This window comes from Panonychus citri, unplaced genomic scaffold (assembly GCF_014898815.1).
Source record: "Panonychus citri isolate SS breed McGregor unplaced genomic scaffold, ASM1489881v1 Contig00111, whole genome shotgun sequence".
NCBI classification, from domain to species: domain Eukaryota; kingdom Metazoa; phylum Arthropoda; class Arachnida; order Trombidiformes; family Tetranychidae; genus Panonychus; species Panonychus citri.
This window is the reverse complement of record NW_026515516.1, coordinates 1,315,564-1,338,887: the sequence shown is the minus strand read 5'-3', so window position 1 is coordinate 1,338,887 and position 23,324 is coordinate 1,315,564. Positions and strand designations below refer to the sequence as shown.

At 29.0% G+C, this 23,324-nt stretch overlaps 1 long non-coding RNA gene across 8 annotated transcripts; it reads left to right on the top strand.

Annotated features, from left to right (window-relative positions):
• Positions 1–2,924: 2,924 nt before the first annotated feature.
• Positions 2,925–11,086, top strand: LOC128389848 (uncharacterized). Of its 8 annotated transcripts, none has more exons than XR_008325517.1 (7): positions 2,925–3,790; positions 3,874–5,159; positions 5,271–6,149; positions 6,557–6,692; positions 6,768–6,932; positions 7,117–7,208; positions 10,660–11,086. It is a non-coding gene; the product is annotated as an uncharacterized LOC128389848 (long non-coding RNA). The 8 variants fall into 8 exon arrangements; XR_008325519.1 differs by lacking the exon at positions 10,660–11,086 and having other exon boundaries at positions 2,925–3,558; positions 3,631–3,790; positions 7,117–7,649; XR_008325523.1 differs by lacking the exon at positions 10,660–11,086 and having other exon boundaries at positions 3,874–4,064; positions 4,141–5,159; positions 7,117–7,649.
• Positions 11,087–23,324: the final 12,238 nt, after the last annotated feature.

Below are 23,324 nucleotides of genomic sequence, written 5' to 3'. Positions count from 1 at the left end.
ATAAGAAACCGAATTGAAAGTTTCAATAATAATCCAAAAATCTTAATCAATACAATCAACTAATCAATTAAAAATTTCTTAATAATTATCGCCTTACAATTAGTATTACATTAATATGATAAAGTGATTAACCATGAACAAATAAGTTGAAGGGAAAAAATTTCATTCTTTCATTAATTAACTTTACAATTAACTAAATTAACTAATTATTATTGTCTGTCTGATGGTGATAATAATAATAATCAACAGTAATCGCTTGAATTTAATGTAATTAATTGATTGTATGATTGATTGATTGATTACAAATTGATTGATTGATGATTATATCTTTTAAATAATATAACGAATCAAATTATTATTAAATTGTTCACAATTGAAGATAAATTTTCAAGGTAAATTTTTTTATTAAATCAAATTATTATTTAACTAAATTGTTCATCATTAAAATATTATCACTTTATTATCTATTATCATGATTAACTTGATTAGTAGTTGTTAGATATTAATATTTGTGTGATTTGTTGATTGTGATCAACAGCACATCCCAACCAATTAGTTGATTATATTACTCTCACTCTCTTTTCCTTAATCAAGTAAATTAATTAATTACTTATTCACTCATGTGTTAATCATTATCTCTTATAACCATCTCATCATTTTAATTACAAACAATTTAAATGTAATTTGAATGATAATATGATGAAGGTGAAAAAGTTAATAGTTAATCAGAACTTTTTTTTTTCTTAATTTCTTTGCATCAATCAGTAAATTGAACAAACTTTTATTTATAAACTTCCATGTTAATTAAAGTGTTTCTCATTTAAATCAACTATTTATAACCCAACAGAATCATCTTAATCATCTTAATCATCTTCATCTTCATCTTTATCATGAATGTCAATCATAAGTCGTCATTCTGAATATAAGAAGGAAACTTTTCAAATCTAATCTCAATTGAAAAAGCCCTCAGGCTATTAACAAATAAATAGCTTCTGATTATTATACATTATCTTATATTAGATTGATAACTTTCAATGAAATTAAATATTTTTACAATCACAATTAAATATAAATAACAGAAATATTATCATTTTAATCATCATCAGTCTTTATAACAAAAGGTAATCAACTGATTGTAACAATTTAGACTTTGGTATTAGAAACTAATTAGTTAATATCATCATTATATTATACATGTATATAAGTTTAGATAAAGAAGAAAAAATTTTCCAATTCGATTGTGTAACAAATGATATAATATTAGTTACATTTAAATTGATTTTTAATTGTAAACAATTAACGAATACAATTAGACCGAAGCTCCTCCCCTTTTTTTCGCGGGAAATTTGATTTTCATTTTTCGTTATCAATTGTTTACTTTTTTTTTCCCAATCGTTGGTCAATTTACTTAATTGGTGATTGATTGTTTTCTTTAACGTGTCTTGATTATGTGATTTAATTGTTGGTTGGTTGGTTTCTTCTCTCACTTTTTCAATTGTTCAAATTTTACCTTAATGGTTAAGTGGTTTGAGTCTTTTGTCTTTTTAATTGTTTCAAAATTAAGTAACTTTGATTATCTAATGTTAACATGTCATTCACTTTGGTTTAGCTTAAAATTGTCTTTCTTTTCTCATTCATTTGGCCTTATTTACATTTCGATTGGTATTTTAAACGCACCTTTTAGTGGCCTTGATAGGCGAGGGATTATCGTTCTGTCTAATCAATCTCTTGATTCTCTCATATTAATCAATCAATTATTTTAAATTCTTTTTCTTTCTCCCTAATAGAATTGCTAATTTGGTGTGGTTATTGGTACAGAAGAAAAGAGTTGGTTTAAATTGGTTTTTGCTCTCTATTCCATAACATCATCATCATCATAATCATCATCTTGTTCCTCAACAACAACAACAACACCAACATCAGGGTAAAAGGCTTGAGGCTGTTCAGTTTTCTGTAATCTGATCAGGTAAGTTAATCTCTGTCTATGTGTCGGTTGTCAGTTGATTGTTTTTGTCAACTGAACAGGTAGATGATGAAGGTAACATTTTGATAGAGGGAAAGGAAGAGAAGGAAGAAAAATCAATCTTGTTTTCCATGGTTTTCTCAATTAAATGAGAGTATATATGAGAAAATAAGATTTTTTTCTTCCTTCTTTTTTTTCTAATATCTGTATGAGTTAAAAGTAATTTCATTTTCTCTTCTTTATCTTCTCTATCAAATGTTTATATTTAAGGTTCATATTTCATGAAGACGATGACTTTGGATGAAAGTAATAGCAAATATAAGGATGGAAATACCTTGTTTTGTATGCAAGTCACCATGTTAACTCTATCTCTCATCTTATGATGATGAACCTGATTCTCTCTCATACTCAGGCTTTATCTTCATTCTGAAATTTTCTCTTCACTCTATGTGACCCTGGAGCAAAGGTCTCAGAAGGCATTTGTCCATAAGTATTATTCCAGTGAAATATTATCATTTTTACTTGAATTTCTCAGCCTAATCTTACTCCCCAATTGAGTGAGACTTTAGGTGTGTATTTATAAAGAATAACGAGAACTTAGTGAGAGAGAGAGAGAGAGAGAGAAAAAAGTTTCTTCTCTAATATTTACACATTAAGAGATTGAGATAGTTACCTTTTTGTTGGATAAACTTCAAGGTTTTTCTGCTTTCTGGTAACAACTTAAACTCTCGGCTAGAAGTTGATGGTGATGATAATGATTCTAACATGATAAAGTTAACACTTTTCGTGTTTCAACTAAACAGAATCTCTTGTAATGAGACCAAGAGTAGAAAACAAATGAATTGACTCATTTTCTTCTCTATCATCAACAACAATCTATTTACACACTTGTCAAAATTTCTTATTTGGTTACTAAATTTTTCTCCTCTTTTTCTTTGCTTATTTTTAGGTTCGTTCTCTCTCTCTCTCTTAGTCTACACATAAATCTATCGTTGGTGTATTATCTTTGGTTCTATCAGGAAGTTATCAAGCCTCGAGATAGAATCAGCAAATAATAATATATATTTGACAGAGAGCGAGGTTTATATAATATATTTATTGCGGTCATTTTGTACTTGACCAGTGGTACATGCGAATTACATGGTAGAAAAATCCTTTAATACTCTACAATGTACAATGTGTGACAAAATCTTGTTTTTCGGTCAATGCATTTTCTTGTTTCTCTCAATAAATCACTGGACCTACGAAAGAGCAAGAGAGAAAGAGAATCAAATCCAAAGAGAAACCAAGTTAGTTATTCTTTTTTTCTTTCTACTCTTCGAAAAAGATAACTGTCCATTTGTCTTCACACTGTCAAGAAGAAAAACTTTCAATCTTCTGCTTGGTTCGAAATCGTAACATGTATTTACACCATTGGTGTGGAAATATTGGCCATAATAGACGATCAAATATTTCGATGTTAATGTCATTCGATTTCCTCGAAAACTTGGAGTAAATCTGAGATCTCACCTTTCGAAACAAAAAGTTTCCTCATCTTTTTCTTGGTCAATTTTTTCCATCTTGAAATGTCCAAAGAATCGAGACAATTAATATAAGTAAGCCGAGGTGAAGGTGGATTAAGGAAGCAATTTAAATCTCATCTTCATCCTTTCCTTAATTTCAATCAGAACTTCATGTAGTTTGAATGATGATAATGATGATGATGATGATGGTTTCTCCTTGGAAATTGGCATAATCAATTGATCAGTTAAAGAGAAATGTTTTCCTGTCAGTGAGAAGTTTAAAATTGTTACAATTTGTTTATCCACAAGGAACAAAATATTAAAGGTAATCAGGGAAAGGTTAACGTTTGTATTTGTATTCTGTATGTTTTCATATTGTAATTATCTTCATCTTCCTCCTCATTAAAGGTAAACACTCACGGATTCAATAATAATAACAAGCCAATTGGATGAGAGGTTAAAGGTTATTGTTATTGGCCTTTTCGCGTTTTGTTAACTACAATCCAGAAGGAAGCAAATGATTTGAAATAAAAGGATCGTTAATTGGAGTTAAATGAGATTTGAAAGCTCAATCATTAAGCGAAAAGAAAACGAGAAAAGTAACTCAAAGAAAAAAGGAAAGAGAACAAAAAAGTTTTAAATTGATTGCCCAAAGTTTTTTCGCTCTCTCATTAGGATTTTCTTTCTCTCGTTTTCGCTTATTATTATTGTTTTTACTGGAAGAAAAAGGAAAATTTAACAATAATAATCGCCGGAGTAACAAAACGCTATTGGAAATGCACGTGAAAAAATAACAAAGAGAAAAATATTATCCACCAAAGAAGAGAGAAGGAAATTTCCTCTCTCTCTCTCTCGAAACTTTTACATATTGGACATGATGATGACCAAACCCTCGAGCTGTTTTCCTATGGTTCAAGTGAAAGTAGATCGTGCACACGAAAGGAATATCTCTCCTCCTCTCTTTCTCTCTCCCTCTCTTCATCATCCATGTAGTGACCAGAATATCTCATTAACCCTATCACTGTCTTCACCATCAACCGCATAAACATAACCATCATCATCATTAACCATTTAAGTTCCTGGGCGGTCATTTTAGACCCATTTCTAAGCCCATCGTTCCGTTGAAATGATTTGCTTGGCAAGACCCGTAAACACAAAAGTCTATTATGATTGTTGTTTAACCTGCTTAAGATAATCTTTGTTTTTGGTCAAGGAAACAAACAAACCACAAAAACGTTAGATGGACATGGATAAGTAGATAATAGAAATGGATAAAATAACAAGAGAATATTTAGAAAATATTCTGTAATATTTTTGGCGTTTTCTCTCTCTCTCTCTCTCTCTTTCTCTTCCCATTTTCTACTCCACCTCTACCTTCATCATCCTCCTTCATCTTTTTCTTTTTTTCTTTCTCCTTCTTTCTTCATATTTCGCATCAATGGATTCGTGAGTTGATGATGAAGCAAAACGGGATAAAAGCATTTACAAGGAATAGACAAAAACAACAACAAACCCAACATATGGTCGACCTGAGGTCCAATTTTAGGAGCTGATTTTCTGTGATAAAAATGATATAAAATGAAAATGGTAAAGGTCGATAGCGATAAACTCAATTCATAGGCACGCATCAGGAAGATGAGGAGGATGAGGAGGTGGAAGAGGAAGTAAAACAGCCGATGATGATGATGATGAGGGTTAGAACATTTAAAATTGAGATTACACATAAGAAAATAATATTATCACTTTATACTTATTTGTATCTTTTACTTTTTAACCTCTAACCTTTTGCATCTTTCCTTTATCAGCCTTTTCGTTTCCTCCAATGGTCAGTTTATCACCATTATTTGTTTAAAGACCCTTTTAAAGAGATGGTAATTAAAGGGGAGGGATGATGATGATGATGATGGTGATGGTCATCTTTCAGATAGAGATGATTATGATTACCGTTGGTGTATAAATGAAGGTAAAAGCTCAATGGAGGACAGAGATACATGAATCTGGCAAAGGAGAAACAAAATAATCTTTTATGAAAAGATGATAAGTTTATCATCATAATGACTATGATGATGATGATGATGATAATGATGATGATAGAATAGATAATGTTTATGATGGTCATTTGTGAAGGTAAAAAATTCACTTCTCTTTTCTTTTTAAATAATAATAGTAGTGAGAGAGTAATGATAATGGTAAAAGTGAATAGATTACTATCGGTATGAGGGAGAATCATCATCATCTCTCTCTCTCTCTTTTATCTTCATTATCATCAACATGATGATGATCATCATTTAAATGATGAGGAGTTTACATGTTCATCATCATCTTTACTAGAAAAAAAAGTTACCAACACACAAAAGCATATGGATGGTTTGGTTTGGTTAGTTGAATGAATGGGCGATGATGATGATGATGATGATAAAATAACACCAGCCCAAAGAGTATCTGAGAAGAAGAAAAGAAAGAGAGATGATGATGATGATAATATCTACATAATGTCAGGTCAGTTTTTCAAGTCTACATGATGATGATAATCTTATAAACGTTTACCCTCACCTCACCTTTTCAACATTCACCTTCCGCCTTTAACCAAGTTACTCCCAAGACATTTACTCATGGACACATTGGGCTACTCTGGGCGCACTCAAGTAATAATAGTCAAGTCGCAAAGTTAATTGTAAGTCTATGTAAGTTTTTTTTCATCTCTTGCTCTTTATAATGATGATATTGTTTTTTTAAACAACGGAAACGAGGCTCAATCAGGGAGGAAGAGAGAGAGAGAGAGAGAGGCGGTGAGATTTAGGCTGAGATCAGGAGAATGAGAATGAGAATGAGAATGGAAGAGAGAGAGACAGAGAGAAATAAATAGAAACCGATAGTTTCTACTACATTTCTATGTATATTTAACAGTGACCATCATCAATCTTCCATTATCTCTCTTCACTTTCTTCTTCATCATTGACTTGTCTTCTTCTTTTTTTATATATATTCTCCCTCTCTCCCTCTTTTCTTCCACTGTTATTTAACTCTCATTTAAGCTGATGTATTATTATCATCTCACTAACTCCTTGTCCCATGTATCTTTTTTTTCCAGGTCAAAACAATGTTAATCTCTGGGCACTAACCCTGAACATATGATGGTGATCACATCAACAGTGATCAACATTTTACCAAGTATAAAAAAAGATGAGAGGATAAGGATTGGAAAAGTAAAGGAGATAATCTCACTGGTACAGAATATTTTTTTTTTTCACTCTTGATTTTAACGGTTTCATACACTCACTTAGAATCACTTCCTTATCCAGATCTGTCTCTGTGTAATAATCATGGTCGTCAAGGCAAACCAATCACTCTGTGGATATGATGATGTATTATGTAGATTGCGGATGGAGAGGCAAAAAATTGAGCAACCATTTTGTTCTGGCAGGCCAATAACACGACAAAAAGACATCAAATTGACGAGAATGAAGGTAGTTAGAGGGAGATGAAGAATGAGAGAGAAATAGAGAGAGAGAGAAAGAGAGTCAAACTTTGCCTCGAGATGCAAAAAAAGGACTTTTCTTTTTCTCTGTCTAATATTTGCCATTTTGTCTTTTACCTTTATTTTCATGTTCACCATTGGATGAATTTCCTTGTCTATTGATGATGATCTAGAGCCTCCTGATTGCTGAACTGATTTGACTTTGACTGAATTTTTATCTCTCTCCAATTGCTTTGATTTTTTTACTGTTGAAGCCAAAAAAAAGGTAGAAACCGAAAAGAAGAAAAAAAAAGTTCTGATAATCATCTAAATGTAGGATTTTTGATCCATCACAGAATTGATGTAAAGTGACATGCACACTGTTTATCATTACGATTCTCTCTTACTCTTCAGCGTCATTTCCTTTCTGATCTTCTATCAGTTTTCTCATCATCATCATCATCATCTTCATCTCCATCATATATATGAGGATATTAATCATTTCCATCTCAATTCTAATCATTTTATCATTTTTCCTGCAAATTGCTTATGCACAAAAGCAGAAACAGCAAAAAAAAAAAAGGTTGATTTGCAAAAAAAGTCCCAACATTTGCTGTAAAAATAATAATTAATATTGCAAATGTTAATTGCACTTGTTGAAACTGTTAATTGTAATTGTTTGCAAAATAATGTTTCATTATTTAATTGTTACTATTAATATTATGTAAATATACAGGGTGTTTTTTTATTAACTCCCGATTTTTGTCGTCTTATAAAAAAAGCCTTGTAAGTTCAAATAATATAAGTTTGGTACCATAGAATAGACCTTGTTGATATATACATGAGTCGTTAAGGTCAGGGGTCAAAAAGGCGTGGCTTCAGAAAAAAGCGCGAAAAACAAAAATTTTTGTATCGCCGAAAATTTGACCTCAATTCTTGTATTTGAACAGAAAAAAATTTTTTTTATGTTGAATTTGTTCAAAAAGGAAGCACCAACAATCGTGCTATCTCGGTTTTTAGATAAGCACTCACAATCGGCTACAAATCGTTTTTTTCTCTAATTTTCTCAAAAAATGCAATTTTCTCCCTATCTAATCCCATTGCAATGGCGAGATAGGAAAATTTTTTTCGCTAATTTTTTTGGCCTAGAAGTTCTGAGAATAATGCCGACCCAACAAATTAGTTAAGTAAATTGAACATTGAGCTTTCATTTAAACTAAAAATCAAGTCTCTGAATTAATTGCCTCAAAAGTTATGAGCGTTCAAACGTCGGGAGTTAATAAAAAAACACCCTGTAAGTTGAAAAGCTTTTGTTAATCATAATGATGGTGATAATGATAATCAGGAAATGATGTTGATTGTTGAGCAAAGAGTAATAGCAAGAGAGAGCAGTTGATACCTCTTACGATAAAATTAGTTCACACCGATGAACCAGGTGGAGGCACAAGTCAATAGTAAGAATGGTCAATACGCTGAAAAAATGGACTTTTGAGTTAAGAATTGAAACTTTGTAGTTTTGTAGGGACATAAGAAAGAAATCGTTTGTTAAAAATCTCATTGTGATCTGAGCGTTAGTTTTCGAGCGAATTGCGTTCAAAGTCCAAACTTTAGATCACTTTTTCTCAGCATTGGTAGACTTTTTAGGAATGAAATTAAGAGTGTAAAGACAACTTTTTATGCGCTTTCAAAAATTAGGCTTTTACAGACTAGAAATATCTACAATTATCAGGCCAAAGCGATGTTTAGTCCAGATAAGTCGAACGCTTTAGGTATTTTGTTACGAATTCTAAACGAATTTTTGGACTAAATGATCGTAAAGAAGTAAGCTCAGTATTAATTCCGCAAAAAAATCATAAAAATAATCATTAGAATAATAATTAATTAGAAAAATTGATTAATTAAATCTCCATTGACTTGCTGCAGTTTTTGCTATTTACTTGAGCTCCACCTGGTTCATCGGTGTGAACTAATTTTCCTGTTTTTTTGTAGTCTGCAGTCTCTTCCTATTACTCTTTGTTGTTGAGACAATGATGATTGTTAATTGTTGATAATGTTGATTGTGTTGTTGATTAATTGAAAGCAAATTGTTTCAATATCTTATTCAATTTTCTGTATATGAGTATATGTTATTAGTAATATATTTCAATTATCAGCAATTATCTTGAAATCATTACGATGGGTTAACAATCAATTGATTACAATTTAACCATCATTAATAATTATAATCATTTCATTAACAATCAATCAGATTTTTTTTTGTTCATTGAGTTAACATGATTTTTTTTTTCAAATCAATATAAAAGGTCAATTGGTTTTACTTGATTGTTGTTGTTGTTGCTTTGTTTTTACACTTTTGATTAAATTGCAATTGTAATTGTGATTGACAGATTCAATCATTACTATTGTATGAATGTTAACTCAATCACCAGTATATATATATAAATCACAATTTAATATTTAATCAAGTTAACAATGATTAATAAACTTGTGTGATTGCTGTTAATGAATAAGGTTAAGGAGATGAATTAACTAACAATAATCAATATAATCAACCATGAACAATTGATGATGAAAAAAAAAAACATTAACCATGATCATGGTCTTATTATTGACCAACGTAACAATCAATTAATCAATAATTGATAATATACATAATATTAATTCATTGAAATATTAATCATTGAAAAGATTTTGTATTGGTTGAAGATTTTGTTTAATTGGTACAATATATTAATTGTTGTTATCGTTTAAGTATTAATTTGACAACAAGTTATATACTTTTTGATTGACAATGAATATAACAATTAACAGTAATCATTAAACTTTTCTAATCAAACAAAAATTAAGTTAAATTGTAAGTAAACAATTCAAATTGTCAAGTGATTATAATTGATTAGAATGAGTGAATGAGAGAGAGTGAGAGAGAGAGGAAAATCTTATAACTCCCTTTGCATAAAGGTAAACATATATTACCTTTGTAAATATCATCTACTTTTATTTTGATGATAATAATGATGATGAGGATGAAAAGATGACACAAAAAGGATGCGGGGAGATTGATTTGAGTACTTAATTGTGAAGCGACTCAATGTTTACACACTTTCATCATGAAAAAGGAAGACAAATTTACCTTAATCATTTGATACGAGAAATTAGCTCATTAAATCAACAGACAATTTAAACTTAATCAATGTAATATAAGGTTTCATCGATTTAATTGTAAATCATTTTAATCAAAAATGATAATAATTGTTGTCAATTAATACCTTGACTTGTCAATATCAATAGAGTTTTTTTCTCTCTCTCTCTCTTCATATGAACAATTTAACTCTGAAATTTATCCTTATAACTGATTAATTGTATTGACAATTTAGCAAATTGTCGTAAATAATATAATCTCCTTTCTCTTAATCAGATCCAATGATAAACATTAATATCTAATATATATCAATCAATGAGCAATTTGTTACACTTAATGTTAATCATCATCACATTGATATCGATAAACAGGGAAACCGTAAAAAAAAGTTCTCTTTGCCGATTAGAACTTTTTGTTTTCTCTCTCACTCAAGTTCGACGGGTGAAACTTTTCCTCTCCTTAATTTTGGATTGATTGTAATCTTGAATAATGAAAAATTAAACACTCACATGATAATCTCACAGGTAAAACTACAAATCACTTTATGATAACTTTCAACTTTTTTTTTTCTTCTTCTTCTTAATCTTCTTGATAAAAGTTTACCTGGTCAATGGAGTCAAAGTAAATTGTTATTATATGAACACACCAAATATAATCTTCATCTTCATCTTCATCTTCATCTTCATCCTCTCTCAGTATCTTCAGCCTATTGGAATCATCATCATTTTCTCATCATCTTTTATCTTCATCCCTTGCTAATGTTCAACTGTTACCTATTGAAGTTTTTATATTCTTCCAGTGAAATCTAATAATCTCAAGCATTATCATCATCATCATCTTCATCCTCATCACCATCAACTATTATGAAGGCGATGATGATATTATCATCTCTCTCTCTCTCTCTCTCTCTTTCTTTCTTTCTTTCTTTGAAAAAATCAAACAGTTTAAAGATAATAAATAAATTGTGAAGATCCTAATTTATTATCCTTTGATTTACTTAATAATCAGTAAATTGTTTTCTTACTTAACGCAATTAATTAACATACACATTGATTATCATCAAATCAAATTGTTTCAAACTTATATAATCTTTTTTTTTCCAATTGATTGTTTCTAAAAAAAAGTTAATTCTTATATTTATTATGATTACATGTATTTCTCATAAATAGTTATCAGTTAATCACTTGGATCCACTTACAATTAAAAGATTATCCTTAATTTTCTGTTCCCTTCTATTAAACAATTAAGCCAAACAGTCAGCAAAATAAAAGGATTGAATTAATAATCAATACAGTTAACACAGTGATCATCATTTTAAGATGATGATAATTAACAATTTACTATTAAATTGCGTGTATTTGTATAATAATCATGTTGAACAATCATGTTAATCATAAATGATAATAATAATTACTAAATATATATAGATGATAATCCATCAGAATTGAGAGAGGAAAAAAATTCAACACGAATCAAATTAACTCTTAACAACAACAATCAACTAATCAAGGTTTCTAATAACCAAACAGGTTAAAAACAATTCAATTCAATTAATAGGGGAAAATATTATTTACCCAATTGTGAGCTAGTTGATTTTTAATTAATCAGTTAATTGTTGATTTAGTTAAATTGTTATTACATAACAATAGAGAATCAGAAAAGGAGGTTAATTGAAAATTAACTAATCATTACCAATTCAAAAGGGTACCAATGGTTAAGTAAATTGTTGTTGTTGTTATTTTTTTTTCTCAAACTTAAATCATAACCATTTAATTATGATCATTATTATTATGTTAATTGTAATGATAATGATTAAGATAATGATGATGATGAAGATATTTATCTTTACTCTCACGGTGAGAGAGAGAGAGTAAGTGAGTGAGTCAATCTTATTTACCTTGACAATGAATTGAAACAATTCACGAACTTTGAAAGTAAACAAGATGAAGAGAAAAAGTTTCATCGTAACTTTAATTAACTTAATTGTTAGGGAATAAAAATATTCGAGAAAAAAAATCAAATATTAATTAGTCTATAAGAAACAGAATTAATTAATTGTTCTATCATTACAATTTTCCAAAAATTGCTAAATTGTATCAATAATTTTTCCTTTTACCAATCAACTATCAACGCCTTCAGATGACACTTACTAACTTAATCTCATATTAATCATCATCATCATCGTCATTATCATTATCATCATTTACAATTGAGCAACAAGTTATAATCAATTTCATCTTCATCATCATCAATGACGATGATGATGATAATAATAATAATGATATTCCAATGTTAAAAATTTATCTTCCCAGAAAATGGATAATTAACAATCAACTTGATTACTGTGATTATTTATTCAATTCTTGGTTTTAGCTTCTGTTCAAAATAATATTTGTCTTCATCAAGCAAAACCTCACAATGAGATCTCAATATTATCATGTCAACAGTATCATCATCATCATCTTCATCATCATCATCATGTATTAGAAGCTAAAGATATTATTAATTGAGAAAATTAATATTGAGTTAATTTTTCTATTCTCTTCTTACCTGGGCGGTCTTATTATTATAATCAAATATTATTAACATGGTAAATTCAGTTCATGTGTGTGTTTAAATTATTGTGATGTAAATGCTCCTATTTGGGTGGTATCAGCATCACTCTCTTTTCTTCATCATCATCATCATTATCATCATCATTATTATTGATTATAATACACTTGTTATTAGCATTATTATTGTATAATAAGTACAACCAGTTACCTGTTTAATTATGTTAGACCGTAAGAGTGTATATGTAATAGTTTTCATCTTTGATAATCAAGTGTAGTTAAACTAAATTAAGACATATCATGTTATTGAGAAGGCCGTAAGGTTGACCTCAAGGTATCAATAATCAAAGATGAAGATGGAGATGGAGAGAGAGAGAGAGATTATCATTATCATCATCATCTTCTCCTTCATCTGCATCTTGTTTCTCAATTTTCATCTCTCAATGTTCATCACTTTTTTTTTCTTCTTCAGGTTTCATGATCATCTTCATCACTCGTTCTCAATGTGTGTAAATCAATTCAGTTTGAGGCCTTTTTCTTTCCCTTAAATACTCATGGATGATCAGATGAATAAGAAGAAAAGAAAAAAAATAATTTCAATTATTTTTCTTCTTTTTTTTACATTTATTTCTAAATTACTTTTATCATCTTTGTTTTCTTTTTGCTTTCTGTACATGGGGAAACCTCAGAATCTGAATTATATCATCATCTATGTGTCTTTAGTTTAACGATGATAATGAATAGTAAAAGACTTACTCTCCCTTCATTTTTAGTGGCGGTGGTGGTGGTGATGGTAACTATGGTAGTATTATAATAATTAGAATGGAAATGAAAATGTTAATGAAGAAAAACAATTTTCATTCAATAATCAACAACAGAAGAAACAATTTTCTTCATGTAATCATAATAATAACCATTGATGATGAAGATGAACATTTAAACTGAATGGGAAGGGAAGAAACAAAAAGATGAATTTGAAAGAAGGTAAAAAAAAGGGAAGGAGGGAACTTGTATTAATTACAATGTTACCCTAAGGGCATTAAGAAGACACCACCAAAGTAGAGACTCTAATCTTCATTTCTCTCTCTCTTTCTCTCTTCCTTTCATCTTCACCTTCACATCATCATCCTCTCCCTCTAATCTTCATCTTTTCTCTCTTACATATTACAAGGAAAATTTATCAATTGAGTTGTTGTTTCTTCATCTTCTTCATTATCCTCATCATCTTTCACTTTGTGTGTTCTCGCCATTATTTTCATTAGAAACTTTCCTCATCATCATCATCATCATCTCTCTCTCTCTCTCTCTCTCTCTCTCTCTCTCTCTCTCTCTCTCTCTGTAGATACAAATGAATTTATGAAGACAAAAATCATTTATATCTTTTTTTTTGTTCTTTTCAAGATAATTGTGGGCAATGGTCATTATTTCAACCTTTGTTTTACATTTCCTTTTATCATTCTGTTTCTACCTCTCTCTCATCAGCCACAGGTAATTACAAACTCCTATGTAATAATATTTAAAGTCAATTAAGACATTAAATCATTTTGATATCTCAAAAAGGACAAAAGGTATCATTAACTTTCACCTGATTTTTTCCTTCTCTGCTACTAACTAACTTACTCAAGTTTCATCAGCTTTTTTTTATCATCTTCATCATCATTAATTCATGCACAATCACAAATCTTAATTATGATATCATTATCTTCATCATCATTACTATTATTTTATAATAATAATATTTGTCATCCATCAACAACAGTTACCATCTTATTGTATTAATATTTACCTTTTAATATTTGGGTTGTTTATTAAAGGTAAATAATCAACTAAATTAATTGATTAATCATTTGGAACAAAATAAAAAACAAATTTCTCATAAACTTGATAACAATCATCCTAATTAGCTAACTAATTATTAACAATTAACTTAATAAACCTTTAATTTTCTCTCTCTCTCTCTCTCAATTACTATCATCATTTCAAATCGTATGCTAATCATTATCATGAAATTCATGATAAAATTTGATGCTAATGTTATTCAAAATAATCAGTTAATCAGTCAACAATTGTTAAAATAAATAAGATTATGATGAAATTAAATTATAACCATAATAATGATGGTCAATAGTTTTTGTTTGGTCAAGATAATCATAATGTCAACTTAACCTTAACTAATCTTAGTTTATTGTTGTTGATCAAAAGGACTGGATGGACAATATATATTATTATATTGACCACAACAAAATTAACATTATCATCATCATCATCATCAGTTAACCCTTCAGGCAATTTCACCTTATAATATTATACACACTCACATAAGAATCAAGTAAACAATCAAATAGACACCAAGAAAATCAAACATAATAAAATGAAAAGCCAACATTATCTTTAGACAATCATGATAACTATTGAAATGAAAGACCAACAATCAACTGATGATAATAATCATGATTAAAGAATCAATTGTAAACAGATAAGATGCTAATCAATGTTTATTTAAACTTCACTCTCTTAATACCTGGATTAAGATGTCTACCTGAATATTATCTCAATGATTATCTAAAGTGATAATATTGAACAACAATTTCCTACCTTGCTAATAAAAGGTTAACATTTTTATGATAATAATCTGATTGTTGATCAATTGATTTGCTGTTTATTGCTGATTGTTTGTTACAAAAACATATTGAAAGATGAAAATTAATCATCATCAGCATCATGTTGTTGTTTATGAATATGATATTGGAACAATTTTTTAATTTCTCATTTTTGGTTAACATGAATTTTCACTGAACAAACAAGCATGATTGATGAACTCCACCCGGAGGGAAATTCAGTATTATGAGTAAATTACTGAAGAAGATGATGAAGAAATGAATTCTCTTTTTTATCTTCCATTGCAAATGACATATACTACACATCTGATTGAGAGAGAGAGAGAGAGAGAGAGAGATCTGATGATCAGTGTGATACATGTAACATATTTATATCCAATAAAAAGATGATGATAATTATGATCACCTAGAGCGATATCAGAATCTTCAGCATTTAGTATAATCACCCTGATGATTATCATGTTATGATGAGAAAAAGAAACGGTTCTCTATGTAATAATTTTCTTCCCCTGAAATCAATTCCATAACTGATCACAATTCAGTGTTTCAAATGCTCAGAGTTATTCACCGAGTAAAAGATTCATTCAGAATTCCTCATCATGATTATTATCATCGTCAAGTTTTCAACTCTCCAAGACCCTTAAGGGGTTAACATGTAATAATATTGTTCAGAAGGAAAAGAAGAAGGAAAAAAAATAGATTCAACAATTTAGAACAATTTTTTAATTACTTTTCTTTAGAAACTTATTCAATTGGATTCTCAATGGATTTAGGTGATCAATTAATCGCTGGAAGACAAATTAATTGGTTAATTGTAACAATTAGTTCACTGGTTGTGATGTTGTTTTGTTTTTCTTATAATCATTTTCTATCCTACAATTACAATTATCTATCAGAATTATCTTGATCTTGAATCGATACGAGAAATTAAATTAAATTAAATTAAATTGTTCCCGGTCTTTAGCTACATGATTAACTAAACACAAACATAATTAAGTAATTAAAGTTATCATGAATTAATATCATTGAATATACATATTATATAGTTCATGATATTTCAATTTCAACTTGATTGTTAATGATTATTATCTACCTTTTAAGTTAATCATGATGAGGATGATGTTGATTGTTAATGATTATGATAATGCTTGAATGGACTGCACTCCATGTAAATTGTTGATTAACATGCAATTAACATGATAATCATAATCATCTTGAGCTTTTTTATTCATAAATATCAATCAACAATTATCATTATTATTATCATTTAGTGAGCGTAGGTTGATTAAGACAAATCCTTTTACAACCATTTAATAAACTCAATGAACAATTTAAATTGTTATTTAAAATCAAACTGATTTAATGATTACAACTGTAAACATATTAATTCATAAAAAGGTTTTTACTTTTTATTTTTCATGATAATTTTAACGATTCAAGTGGATATCATGATAATATAATGATGGTTTAAGTTGATGAAATTAATTTAAATCATAATTGTGAATATATTATAATCTTGATTAAAGGTAAAATTTACCTTAACCATCAACAATTTAACTCTGATAATGAGGCTTAAAAATTGCTTCATTAAACTGAACAATATTTGTATTCACATGGTGGTGATAATACTTGATAGATATTCAAATTGATTGCAATCAGAAATTGAAAAAAAAGTGTTAATCATAACCGTCGATGATTATTAAATTGTTCAACAGTGAAAATGAACTTTTCTCACTAAATTTCAAGCAATTAAACATTTGAATTTGATAATTATATATAAATGATGAACTAAAGTAACTACCACCCAAGATCCTTTAAGTTAATGAATTGTAATTAGATTTGGGAAGAGATTTTTGTTTCCATCATGATCATTCAATCATTGAATTGAAATCATCATCATCATCATCATCATGATATGAGAACCAAATTCAAGAACTTTTTCCCCTTTTCTACATGGCAAGTAATTAGAATGACAATGATGATGTTGATGATGAAATTGTGAAGGATGAGGATGATAATTTTTAAGTAAATTAGCTATTTAGTCATCATGATGATCATCATCATCATCATCTGCATGATTATCATCATGTTAATTATCAAACTCCTACGTTGTGAAAAATAAACGATAATATTTCAATGGCTTTTGTGTATATGGACTTGTTATTGTTACACCTTATCATCATTATCATCATGGTAATCAAATGATACACAATTAAAGCTAATATACATGATAGTTTATATGTATACAGGGTGCGCTATCATGGTTCAATGATCATGAACAAAAATCATCTCCACTGATTAATTATCAGAATCATTATTATCAATTATTATCATTATCATGTTATTAGGCGTTATCATCATCAACATGATTCCTTTGTAATATACTGAAGGTAAATTGAATATAATCAGATGATAATGATGATAAAAAAGGTAGGAAAGGATGAAGATGATCATCATCTTCATTATCTTCATCTTCATCCCATGAAAATTTAACTGTAATTTCAACTGTTTCTTTATTCAGAACAAGAAAGAAGAGCAAAAAAAAAATTCCTATTTGATTTGATATTTAGATAATTCTGACAATATTAAGATAAATTGTTTAATATCTTACAATTTCATCTATATAATTGTTGTTATTAATTTTAATTATCATCAACATCATCTTTTCTGATTACTATCGTAACATGATATTCATTGATAATGAAAATTCATTTTCTCCTTTTCAATTCATCTCAGCATCATCATCATTATCATCTTTGAGGATAACATGTTAAAAACGGTAAATTTTTTTCCCTGCGCTTTCAGGTTGATGATAAACATCATGAATCTGATGAAAATTATATGAAACTTTTTTTTATTTTCCTAAAGTTCATCAAGTTTATTTTTTTCCAAGTAATAATCTGAAGGATGAAATAGTAATAAATAGATAAATAAATAACATGATAACATATTAACTCAACTGAGTAAAGGGAGTGAACCAAAGTAAAAAGTTGATGATGATGGTGGTGGTGGTGGGGAGGAGGATTGACTGAGTGATGGTGGTGGTGGTTGTTGTTGTTGTTGTTATGAAGGTAGAGGTGGGTGAGAAATGATAATAATAACTAATAGAGTACAAGGGGTGAAAAAAAGTTCTGTCAAAATAAATATATAAATAAAAAAAGACTCCACTTTCAGTTGGAACTTTTTTTCTTGCACCATGAAATATGAAACTATTCCATGTATTTATTATCATCACCATCATTCTGAACAACAACAACAACAACTAGAACTTTTTCTTGTTCTCTATCATTGTTATCATCTTCTCTTTGAGTTAACTTAACGCATTCATTTTCGTTGGGAGAGAGAGAGAGAGAGAAAAGGAAACGGAATTGAGTATAATAATAATGATGATATATGAAGATAAGGATGAAGATATTACTACAGTAGATGGAGATAACAAAAAGGTTTCATGATAAAGTCTCTAAGTTTTTTTAGCATTTGCTCAGGAATTATCATCTTCATCTTGATGATAATAATCATAATAAGTTACTAATAAAATATTAATAATCATGAAGATAATGATACATGATGAAAATTTAAAGTTAAATGCTAAACGGAAGGAAGTTAACAAAGTTATAAAAAAGCGATTTTCATCTTAATTCAGAGTATTTGGAATTCACAATTCAAACTTTTCAGAACTTAGCTACATTTTAAAACTGAAGAGATTGCAAAAGATTTTCAAAAGAATATCCGGAAACCGGAAATGGAAAATAAAACTGAAACATAGAGAAGACTATGAGAGAAGAGGGATAACCAGAAATTCAGATTCATGATAATATTATCTACCAATAGATTGAACAATATTTCATAAGAGAGATCTGATAAAGAATATCAATCTTCCTGATTACTCTTATGAACTTTCCTTCAGTCTCAATGTTGATGGTATTTTATCACTGAACTTCTGAAGAAATCAATGAAGAAAAAAAAAGTTTCAATTCTATTCCATTTAAATTCAATTAACTTCTAATGATGATACTGACTTGGTTGATAGAGACAATTAATATAATAACTAATATCTTCCTATTGAACTTTCATCATCTCTCCCTATGAACTTTACCATGATGAAGTTTACCATGAATTTAATATTGAATTTAATATTGAATTTACCCCATGAAAATATTGGATAATATTAATAACTAGTAACTAATATTTTGTTCATTGAATTTGATTCACTATTTTTTTTCCTTCCCTGATAATCAATTGTTTCCTGATGATTCTGATCCCTTTTCGTGTTTAATTATCATCATGAGTCTTATCTGATCATGATGATTAGTATCATGATCATTATAAATTAACGTTAATTTGCACGAACAATTTTTTCTTCCTTCCCTATTGTTACCTTGCTAATCGATTCTCAACTTTGTGTTGTTGTTTTTTTTTTCATCTTAATCCATGAAATACAAATGAGTTCAACTCACACACACACATTGGAACCCATGATAATACACCCAAACTATCATGATAATTAACATGACTATTGTTTCACCATAATCATTATTATGAAACAATAATCATGATAATATTAATAAAGAAACACAATGAAACAATATTCAATTAGTTATCATGAATTTTTATCTGATACTCAGAAGCTGAATATTATTAAAACGATTATCATGTTGATTATAACTTTTGTTAAGTTATTGTTTCATATTAATCACTATAAAGTAGTTCAATGTTAGTTATCATGAAAGTACAGCTGATGAAATGTTCATGGTGATAATGGTTAGGATGAGATAGATAATGATTGTGATTATGTTCATTTTTCTTTCACCCTGAACAGTATTGATTATCAGATTATCGGCTATTGTCAATATTTAATGTTACCTTTGAGTCTGGAAAAGTTTATCATGTCAATTTTTCCGATAATTTTGATGGTGGAAAAAAAGTTCCCATGAACTTTTACCATGATAGTCAACTAATAGCTTTGATTTTCCTCTCATTCAGAGTTGTTCAAGTTGTTATTACCAAAGTGATAACTTGATTTACTTAAATATTTTTCGATTCCTGATCAATTTATTGTTCTGTTATCATCTAAATCCATTTTATTTGAAACTTTATCTTTCAATTTACTCTGTCATGATAATCATTCAAAGTTGAATCATGTAATCCAATCAACCAATGGTCAGTTATCATCATGGACACAGGTGTAAATCAAAAACTAAGGGTGTGTATTTGGTGACCAATCGTTTGAAATATATTGAGTTATCATGGTTAAGAAATGATTTCCAGGAGCAAAATGATTCAATTTTTTCCTAAGAATTTAAAATCACTCTGGAAATATTAACAATGCTCTGGGCTATTTATGAATGATTGACCTCACAAGGTAAACATTTTTTCATCTTCACCATCATCATCATCTCTCTCTCTCTCTCTCTCTCTCTCTCTCTCTCTCTCTCTCTCTCTCTTTCTTTCTTTCTCTCTCTGTTCTCTGTAAAATATTTTGCCCAAATTGATGAAGGTAAGAAAAATGGAGAAGATGAAAGAAAATTTTGATTTTATAAAAGTGAGAAATCTACTCAACCTTCAACCATTTGGAAATCATCATTATCTTCATCATCATCATCGTCCTTAGGCCATTTGATTATAAAGTTTGTCGTTTCATCGTCATGTCTTTTTTTACAATCAGATCAGAATCAATGTTTAGATTGAGGAGAAAAAATTGAGATAGAAATTCAATTTCATGATGATGAATAAAGTTAATCAATTGAACATGAAGTAAACTGAAAAATGAAACAAAGTTCATCATTTATCATGTTGTTAAAATTTCAAAGCTAAAATTAACTTATAACTTTTACCTCGACAAAAGTTTCAGTGTCACTTGATTGTTGTTTATAATTAATGATGATTTATTATTAATGTGTGAAGATCTTTGTTGATGTATGAGTCACAATTAGCTGGATATTTAATAAATTGTAACGATATTCATTATATTATCATTTCAATATTATAAATTACTGGCGTTGGAGTTAAACTTTAATGCTTTAAATCAGAATCCAAATTTATCATGTAATTGTTTCCATGTTTCTTGTGATGATTGTTGATCAAGTCTAAACCTTAGATTCATGAATATCATTACCATTGCAATTAAACTAATCAACTGAATCTTGATGAAAATAAGTAATAACAATAATCATCATTATAATGAGAGAGATATGATTCCGTAGGAGGTGATAGTAAATGGTAGTTATCATTATCATCATGTTAAGAGGATGAGAGAGAGAGAGAGAGATGAGAAAATGCTTGCGGGAAGAAAAAAAGGTTTGGTTAAGAGAGAGAAAGACAAAATGAAGATGAGAAGAAGATGAAAATAATGAAGGTAAGAATGAGAGAGAGAGAAAGAGAGAGATAATGATGATGATGAGAAAAATGGGAACATGAGTAACAAGTAGAGTACAAAAGGTGAAAGGTAAAAGTTGGACAGAGAAAAAATCATAGAGATACAGGTCGCTAGCAAATTCATTTGACCATTTTCGAACAAAATTTTCGCAGCGAAGATCAAATTTTTTTTTCGATTTTTTTATACTATTTGATAGATAAATGTTTCGACAATATTATACAAAAAAAATTTGATTAAAATATTGAACCATTTGGCCGCAATTTGATTTGAGACAAAAAGATCAGTTTTAGGTTGGTTTTTCTCTATGGAGATTTAACATGGGGGCGGAGCTCGATTTTCGAGTTTGAAAAATCGTGAAATTTCATTTAATTATATTTCGAAAACTAAATGAGATAAAACTTTCAAATAAAAAATTTTTAAAAATTTTTGCCAATCTCTATATTCTGACCAAAAAGCAGTAAATTACTATAATTCATACGAATTTTATTAGAGATCAAAAAAAATTTTGCTTAAAACAATTCGAATTTTACTTTTTTGTTCAAATTCGAATTGTGGCCAAACTGATTAACCAAATGAAAAATAAATTTTGGATCTAAATTTTTGAATAAATTTCCAATAAAATTAGTACTTAATTAATAATTTTATTAATAGATTGATTAGAGTAAATTAATGTCAAAAATGGTCAAATGAATTTGCTAGCGACCTGTACAATAGTAACACTAATCAAGGTAAGAATACACAAGGTCCACCCTCGTGTTTATTAACCTTAAGGTCATCATCAGTTGGTCAAGGTACAAAGGAAACAGGATAAACCCTCTCGGTGATGATAGAAGATGAGGAGAAGAAGAAGAAGAGAAAAAAAAAATCTTTACCTTTACTTTTACCTTGATCATCTTCTCATTGGAAACTTGTTGTTTCTCTCACTGTTAATATTTGTTCAAACAAAACTGATCATTATTTTCAATTCGTCACAACAATTTGGTCACGGAGGTTTGTTTCTTGGGAATAACCATCATCTTCATCCCTTAATCGTTATCCTCATGAATATAATCAGATATTTACCTTTATTCTGTGGCTTTTACTAATCTAATCCTCTTCCTTTATCTTCATTGACAAGCCAATAAGATATGGTTGATGAGATTGATTAATAGACGCTTGTTGTTGTTATTTGTTTCTTGTTAATCTTACCATTGTTACTTCAGTAGGTTCACCTTGATTTTCACTGTAAGAAACAAAAAGCATCATCATCAACAACAACAAAAACAATAGCTACCTGCTTGTTGATAATGATGATGATGGTGATGGTGATGAGGATGAAGATGAAGATTCAGTTTGTTGTTTTCTTTTTTCTTCCAAAACATAAGAGAGAGAAAAAATCTTCTTCTTTTTTTTCTCAGACCAAAGAATCTTTAATCATTAGTATATATATTATGTTGTGGGCTCAAGAGGGTGGAGGTGGTCACAGGGAGGAAGTTCCCAACTCCTCCGGAAGTACAACCACATTGGAGACACAATTTTTTTATCCATTTATCTTTTACCAGATAATGAATATCATGGAACCATTTTCATACCTTCTCATTGAATATCATCATTTATCTTTTCTCTTTCTCTCTCTCTCTCACACACACATAAAACCCCATGAACACCCTGAGTTTTATCATCTTTTCTCGTCTTCATTTTCATCTTCTTTTTGTTTCTTCTCTTCTTGCTTTTTTCT